We start from the raw sequence: 7,298 nt of genomic DNA on the forward strand, positions 1-7,298 counted from the left end.
TTATAGACGAAATTTGTAACATTCGATTCTGGTTTTCATAATCATGTCATCAACAAAAAAAAATGAATGAACAGATAATGATGATGACATGATGATTTAATTATTTATCGAATCAAAATCTCAATATCAGTTTTGAATTAGAATTCAAGAATTTGCCCAGTGAAATCAGGCAAAATAAATGTATGTATTTGAAAAAACTACATGTATTTATTATTGTTGTTGTTCATTTTTTTTGCTGATCAAGCTATATTGATGTTTGCATTTACAATTGATTTTAGGATCGATAAAATACGGTTGCTCCGAACAAAAAAATAACTTTTATTGTTGAAATTTTATGTTATTCGATCATCATTTAAACGAGAAAAAAAATTCATGGTTTTCATACAATCCTTTAAACACTTGAAAACAACCAAAATCCTTGCAATTCTTGGTTGATTTGATTGTTTATCGACGATAAAAATGTACAAACAAACACACACAGACATATTGTTTGTTTATGTTGTAATGAAGTTGTCTATAGCTTAATTCAATATATATGAATTATTATTCTGTTTTTTTTTTTAAATAATTTTTCAAGTTTGAGTATTTTGTTCAACATATATTATTATAATAAATTAACATACTTCACTTGTTATTTTTTGGGAAAAAAAATCTGATAATAAACACACTCAATTCTGCAACATTCTATCATGAAAATTTATGAAAACTGGTAATAGATATTTCAGCGGGAAAAAATTTTCCCTGTTCGTTATCGTTATGATATTGCCTCGGGTAAATTTTGTTGAAAATTTACTGAATTCAACGAAAATGTTGTTCAACTTTTTTTTCAATTTAAACCTCTCGGTTATTATTTTATCGTCGTTTATTATTTACATTTGAACATCATTTGGCAAACAAATTTCCGTTTCGTTTACATATTCTTTAATCACTTTTAATATTAAATTTTTTTCCGGTAAAACGAATGATTAAAATTCTCAGTTTTTTTTCATTTTGATTAAAGCCAATTTTTTCCAAACTTGGAATGGAAAAGAAGGAAGAATCTTATCATTTATCGTTTCATATTTTCAAAATATGAAAAACGCCTGAAAACCTAGACTTTTTTCCTGGTTGGTTTTTGCCCAAAAAATCTAGATTAATATTTTTTCAATTTCTATATTTTTTTTTAGGTTTTCTGATAAAAAAAGTTCAAAACAATTACTTTTTTTTCCACCACAGTCTATCTATCTATCCGTACATCAAGGACCAAGGATTTTGGGTATGCAATTTTTTCTATAACAAATGTCACCAGGAAAAAAACCTCAAAAAAGTTTTCCTCACCATTTTTTCAATACAGATTTGAATTGATTTACCAACAACAACAAAAAAATTTCATTTTTTTTCAATCGAGGCCGAATTTGGATGACAAGAAAATTTTATATAATATATATCATGAAGAATATGCAAAAGCAAAAACGAAAAAACTTTTGGTCCAATGATGATGATGACGGTCGATATGAATAAATAGATGTGCAACAACAACAACAACAACAAAAAGATTGATGCATCTGTCATTCATTTTATTCAGCCCCTTTTCAATATGAATGAATTTCTGGTTTTTTTCGGTATATTTTTTTGCTTAGAATGTTGAGTTTTTTGTTGTTGTTGTCGTCGTTCTTTGTTCATTATTCAATTTTCTTCAAAAATTCCTGTTTATTTGTGTACATTTCTATAGAAAGAGAGTAAAGGAACTTAAACAAAAAAAAAAAACTATATATTCAGATAGAATTCTCATTTCCTGTACATAAGGATGAATAGCCGAAAAAAAAGCTGGCTTTACTGCATAACTTTATCCATTTATTTAAACACATCAAACAAAAGTTTTTTTTTCATTTTTGTATTATACTTCCTTTTTCAATTGAAAAAAAAACGAAAGAAAAGATAACTTATTTACGTACAATCTCTAAATTAATTAAGGTATTATACACGTATGTATGTAATGAATGAATGTATTTGCGTCAGCTTTCATTAATGATGCAATTAAATTCTATGAAAAACCAACAACAACACAAAATCATTATCAAATGCTTTTTGTTGTTGTTGTAAATTCGCCAGGAAAAAAAAGATTTGGTATCATGAAATATCTTTACCATCGAATGGTTCTGTTCGTTTTTTCCCACACCATTTTTTTTTTTTTATTAATGGATTTATATTTGATCGATATTTCTTTAATTGAATTTATTTATCATTGCTTAATGGAATTGTAAATCTATTATGTTTGATTGTTGACTTTTTTTCATATCTCTCTTTCATTGTTGTTGATAAAGGATTGTGTGAATATAAATACAATTCAGGTGTTAAAATTGAAATGGTTTTTCTTTCTGTTTGATAAACAACTGAAGCAGAAAAAAAATTTTAAAATTTTTTCTACCGAAAATAAAAGCATTTATCATCATCATCATCATCATCATCATCATTGCTTTGCTTCGCTTTTGCACACTTCGAATGCAAACACTTTATTTTCATATGAAAAAAAGGGTAGAGAATTTTTTTTCGTTCAACTTGATAATGTATTTCGATGGAAAAAGAATTTTTTTTTTTGCTTTTAAAATATTTTTTCCCATTTGTCTTCTTCTTCTTGTATGTTCAAGAATTTATTCAAGAGAAAATGATTCACAATTGCCCATTGTTGTTGTTGTTGTTATCAGATAAAATTTTATTCAAAATCTTAGATGGCGATCCAAAATAATCAATCATTTTTTGTTTGTTGTGTTTGTTTTTTTGATTTTTCATTATAAAAACAATAAAGATTCGTATTTTTTTTTTGGATGAAAATTAATCAACAAACTTTTCATCCAATTCATATATATTTGTTACTTGATCAAAGCAAAACTTTTGAAAAGAAATCATCGTACATATTGTGTAATTTTTTTTCCCATTATTATACAACCAACAACCAGAAAAAAAATCTGCCCACATCATCATAATGAACGCCTTTTTCGCTATGCATAATCATTTGATAAATTGAAATAAAAGTTACAGTCAAACTGTATCATACGACAACAATAATTTATCGATGATGATATCATCATCATTGAATCAATTATAATTATGATGTGATCAAGTGATCCATCTAAACGCAATATTTTTATCTTTCTTTTTTTTGTTGGCTAATGCATCATTGCCTTAGAACATTTATAGATTATTATTATTATTAAGAAAATGCGTTGTTCTTGTTAATTATTAATGAAAAAAAAAATATTGATCACATTATTAATGGAGAATTGAAGGAATTTATTTCGATAGGAATAAAGAAGAAGAATCTTGTAACGTTATAAGCTCATTCAATGTTCATCAATTTTTGATATGATTTGATCATCATTATTAATATTAGTATGCTTTATCTGTCTTTTTTTTAAAAAAAAACTGTATCATCTGTTTATAATAGAAAATGGTGAAAATAAACGTGTTATTTCTTTTGCTTGAAAACTATTTTTAGTATAGATAGTTTTTATTTCCATTTGATTTGATGATGTTCGTAAACTGTTGTTTATGTAATTCACTGCATTTCAAAGCAATCACAAAAAAAGAATAATAACAAAAAAAAAATGATAGTGGAAATCAAATTGTGAATCAAGTTTGCAATTTGTTTTCGCAAGTTGTTTGAATTCTTCTTTTGTTTTTCTTCTGATTAGCAATCACATTTTTCATTTGCAACGGAAACGAAAAAGAAAAAAAATTTTTTCCCAAAACGATTTCGTTTGTGAAACTTTGGGCAAAAAAATCATCATCAAATAACAAAAAAAAAAAAACACATAATCAACTCTGTTATAGTGTATCCTTTGAAGAAAAACAAAAAAAAAATAAAGAATCTGAATAATTTATCCTAAACGTTGAAAAAAATAAAAAATTCCATTTGGAATAGGAATGTTGTTGTTGTTTTTTGATGTCAAATTTTAAAATAACTTTTATTTTCGATCTCCAGAGAGCATTTCATTCATTCATTCATTCATTCAGTATTTTTTTTGTTATTTCGTTTTTTTTTCTTCAGTTTGTTTCTGTATTTGGCCATATGTTCTATTCATTTTCATTATTGATTGCGTTGATTTTTATCGAATTTGTTTACTATTTTATCATGATTGGATCTATTCAAAATACCAAATTCAATGGAAAAGAAACTGTCGCTTGAAAGTGGAAAAAAGAAACTAAAATTCTTTTTTGTTTGTCTCACTTTCCAAAGCAATTTAATGATATTTTTCTGACAATTAAACGAATGAAAAGTTTGTCCGAATACAAATTTGATGGCTTAATTTGAAAATGCTCATTTATTGAGTTTTTTTTCGCTTTTCATAAGTTTTTAAACTAAACGAAACAACAACAAAAAATAGGTTATAATTAAATTCTGTCAATTTTTGTACTTCTATATCTTTTTTGATGATAATTTTCATACTTTGAAATGATAATTACCCAAAAAAAGAACCTTTACATGATAGCTTAATGAGAAAAAATATTTTATTTGTTTGTTTACATAGGATGCATAAATGGACAAAATTCTTTAGAAATATTATTTTTGATTAAAAAAACAGAATTTTTACTTTAATTGATGGTCACTTGCCATTACAAATATCTTCTTTTTTTGTTTAATTTAACTTTTTTTTCCATAGTAGTCTATTTATTTTTTCTAAAATATCAAGAAGAAATTCATTCATTTATTCCATCACCATAGAACAAGTGAAAGAATAACTAAAAGAAGGAGATTACTTTGAAATAAGAAAAACAAAGTGATGAGACAAATAACAAGAATTTGTCGTTTTGAACACACTAAGTAAGTATACAGAATAAAATAACCATGACGACGACAACGATTCATTTTAATTCAGCCAAAGATGCTATACTTTTTTATTTTCATATAATGTTCACAACCATATCAAAAGAAAGAAAAAAAAGCTAATTAATAATTAATTAATCATTTTCATTTTTTTCTTTGTTTAGTTTGTTTGTGTGTGACTATTAAGTGCTTGATATAACAATAATAATATAACCTACTGAAAAAGTATGACGAAAAATAGCACCAACAACAACAACAGGAATCTCACTAATACCAATTCTCTAACCAGAGAATATCAACACACAATTATAACGGATTCCATTATCATTATTATCATCATCATCATCATCATCATTATACGATTCAACAATCAACACTGGTATTTGGTTACTCTTTTGATGTGCATAAATTGAATGGTTTAGAAAAAAATCTTCATTCTATTTGTTTGTGTTTTGCTTCCAAGTTAAATTATTATTATTCTCATGTTTTTTTTTATATTTATCACTGTGTCATTATTATCATTATTACTATCATTATTGTTATTAGTTTTCTTTTTAAAATACATTGTTGTCCGTGATTAATGGATTAACAGAATGAATGTTTATGAGAAAAATTTTTTGGATGGAGATTGCCATTTTTTCATCATTATCATTGATGATCATGCGTATATTTAGTAATGATAGTCTTTTAAAATTATCATTTCCATTTAACTTATTCTCATTATTGATAAAACATTCAACGAAAAGTATTTATAATAATTTAGTCTATGTTTTTTGGTCAAATCAAAACGTTTTTTTATAAAATTTTTTAAATTTAGACAAATCTATTGTTCTGTTGATATAATCATTCAATCATTGATAGTTTCTGTTGTTATTTTTTGTATTGGATAGATCAAAATACAAAACAACCAAGAAATATCATCATTATCAACAACAAAATATGAATGATGATGATGATGATAATGGAATTTTTGATTCTTGTTTTTGATGTTATTAGTGTGGAAACAAAACAAAAATGATGATAGAAATTTTGTTTTTTTTGCCAGTTTTCCCATTATAGAATCACGTTTAGTTTTTTTTTGTGAAAAAAATTGTTCATTTCTATTGTTGTTATTGTTGTTGTTGCTGCTGCTTCCGTGGTTGATATTCGGTAAATGATGATGATAATGATGATGATGATGGAACCCAAATACATAGAATTTTTTTATGTCCAAATTTTTTTTTCGCTCTACATTCTAAACATGGTGTGTACCGTATATATTTATTTTCTGTTTTTTTTTTCCAAAATTTCCCCACATTTTTCTCCCTTTGTTCAATTCAATTTTTTGTTGTTTGTTGTTCATTGTTTCCATTCTTTTTTTTCAGTTTTTTTTAATGGTTTTTTTTGTGGAAACCGCAAAACAAAAACGCAATTTTTTCATTTCTCTATATTGTTTCAACAATTTTATTCTTTTCTTCTTCACTATATATTGATTATTCACTACATCCGATTCATCCAAAGAAAAAAAAACACACCGATAACAAATGTTGAAATTAAACTAGAATTTCTAAAATTAGATTCAAATCATTTAGTCAACAAAAAACATTTTGGTTTCATTTGCATAGTTTTATTATCCAAATTGAATTTGGTTTCTCTAAAATGAAAACAACATTTCTCTCATTATTTTTATTTTTTGAAAGAAAAAAAAATTCAAAATAAAAACACTGATAAAAATATCCAGTATTCTCGATATTAAGCCAGCTTTAATATCATTATTATTGTTTGAATGGGGTCTGAAACCGATTTATTTTTGTTGTTGTTGTTGTTGTTGGTTGGTTGCCATTTTCATCATAATGATTTGGAGTGAGAGAGAAAACTTTTATGGAAAGTTTTTTTTTCATTTCAACATTTTTTGTTTTGTTTTAAATTGTTGTTGAAACAAAAAAACACCAAAAAAAAAAAAAAATGCTAATGATTACGACAAAAAAAAAGCAAAATACGTAAATAATACGAATTAATGATTTGTTTGTTTTTGGTTGTTTTTGGTTTTAGTTTTTGCTGAAAATACTAATGATTTCATAAAAAATATTGTTGTTGTTGTTTTTCTGGTGATAACAATCAAAACCAAAAAACCAGAACATAAGAATGATTTGTTTTTGTTTTTTTTTTTTGTGGAAAAATATTCATTCAAATTAGTAAAAAGGCCGCATAGGGTAAAATAAAAAAATTGAAATCCGATTATTATTTGCATAATAAATCAAACCCCTAAACAATTCTTCAAGTATCTTTCTCTTCATCCATCATTCTTTTTCGATTCTATCACTCCCCCACCAAAAAAAAGAATGTCATCAACATTTCACAATTTGATTCCATTATTATTTTTTTCAATTTTTTTTTGCCATTGTTATTCAATTGACAAAAAAAAATCGATTGTCTTTTAGCAACCGAACAACAAAAAAAAACTATCAAACAATCAAATAAACAGTGTGTAACAACAATGATGATTGTTGAAAAA

General features: G+C 25.3%; 1 long non-coding RNA gene across 1 annotated transcript; it reads left to right on the top strand.

Annotated features, from left to right (window-relative positions):
• The first annotated feature begins 998 nt into the window (after positions 1-998).
• Positions 999-5,354, top strand: LOC142644991 (uncharacterized). The gene is made up of 5 exons (XR_012846195.1): positions 999-1,106; positions 1,167-1,255; positions 1,308-1,601; positions 4,703-4,801; positions 4,969-5,354. It is a non-coding gene; the product is annotated as an uncharacterized LOC142644991 (long non-coding RNA).
• The last annotated feature ends 1,944 nt before the right edge of the window (positions 5,355-7,298 follow it).

This window comes from Dermatophagoides pteronyssinus, unplaced genomic scaffold (genome assembly GCF_027571235.1).
Source record: "Dermatophagoides pteronyssinus isolate colony J.1.1.1.1 unplaced genomic scaffold, Derpt_VIB-CSIC_2022.12 sq0001, whole genome shotgun sequence".
Lineage (NCBI taxonomy): Eukaryota > Metazoa > Arthropoda > Arachnida > Sarcoptiformes > Pyroglyphidae > Dermatophagoides > Dermatophagoides pteronyssinus.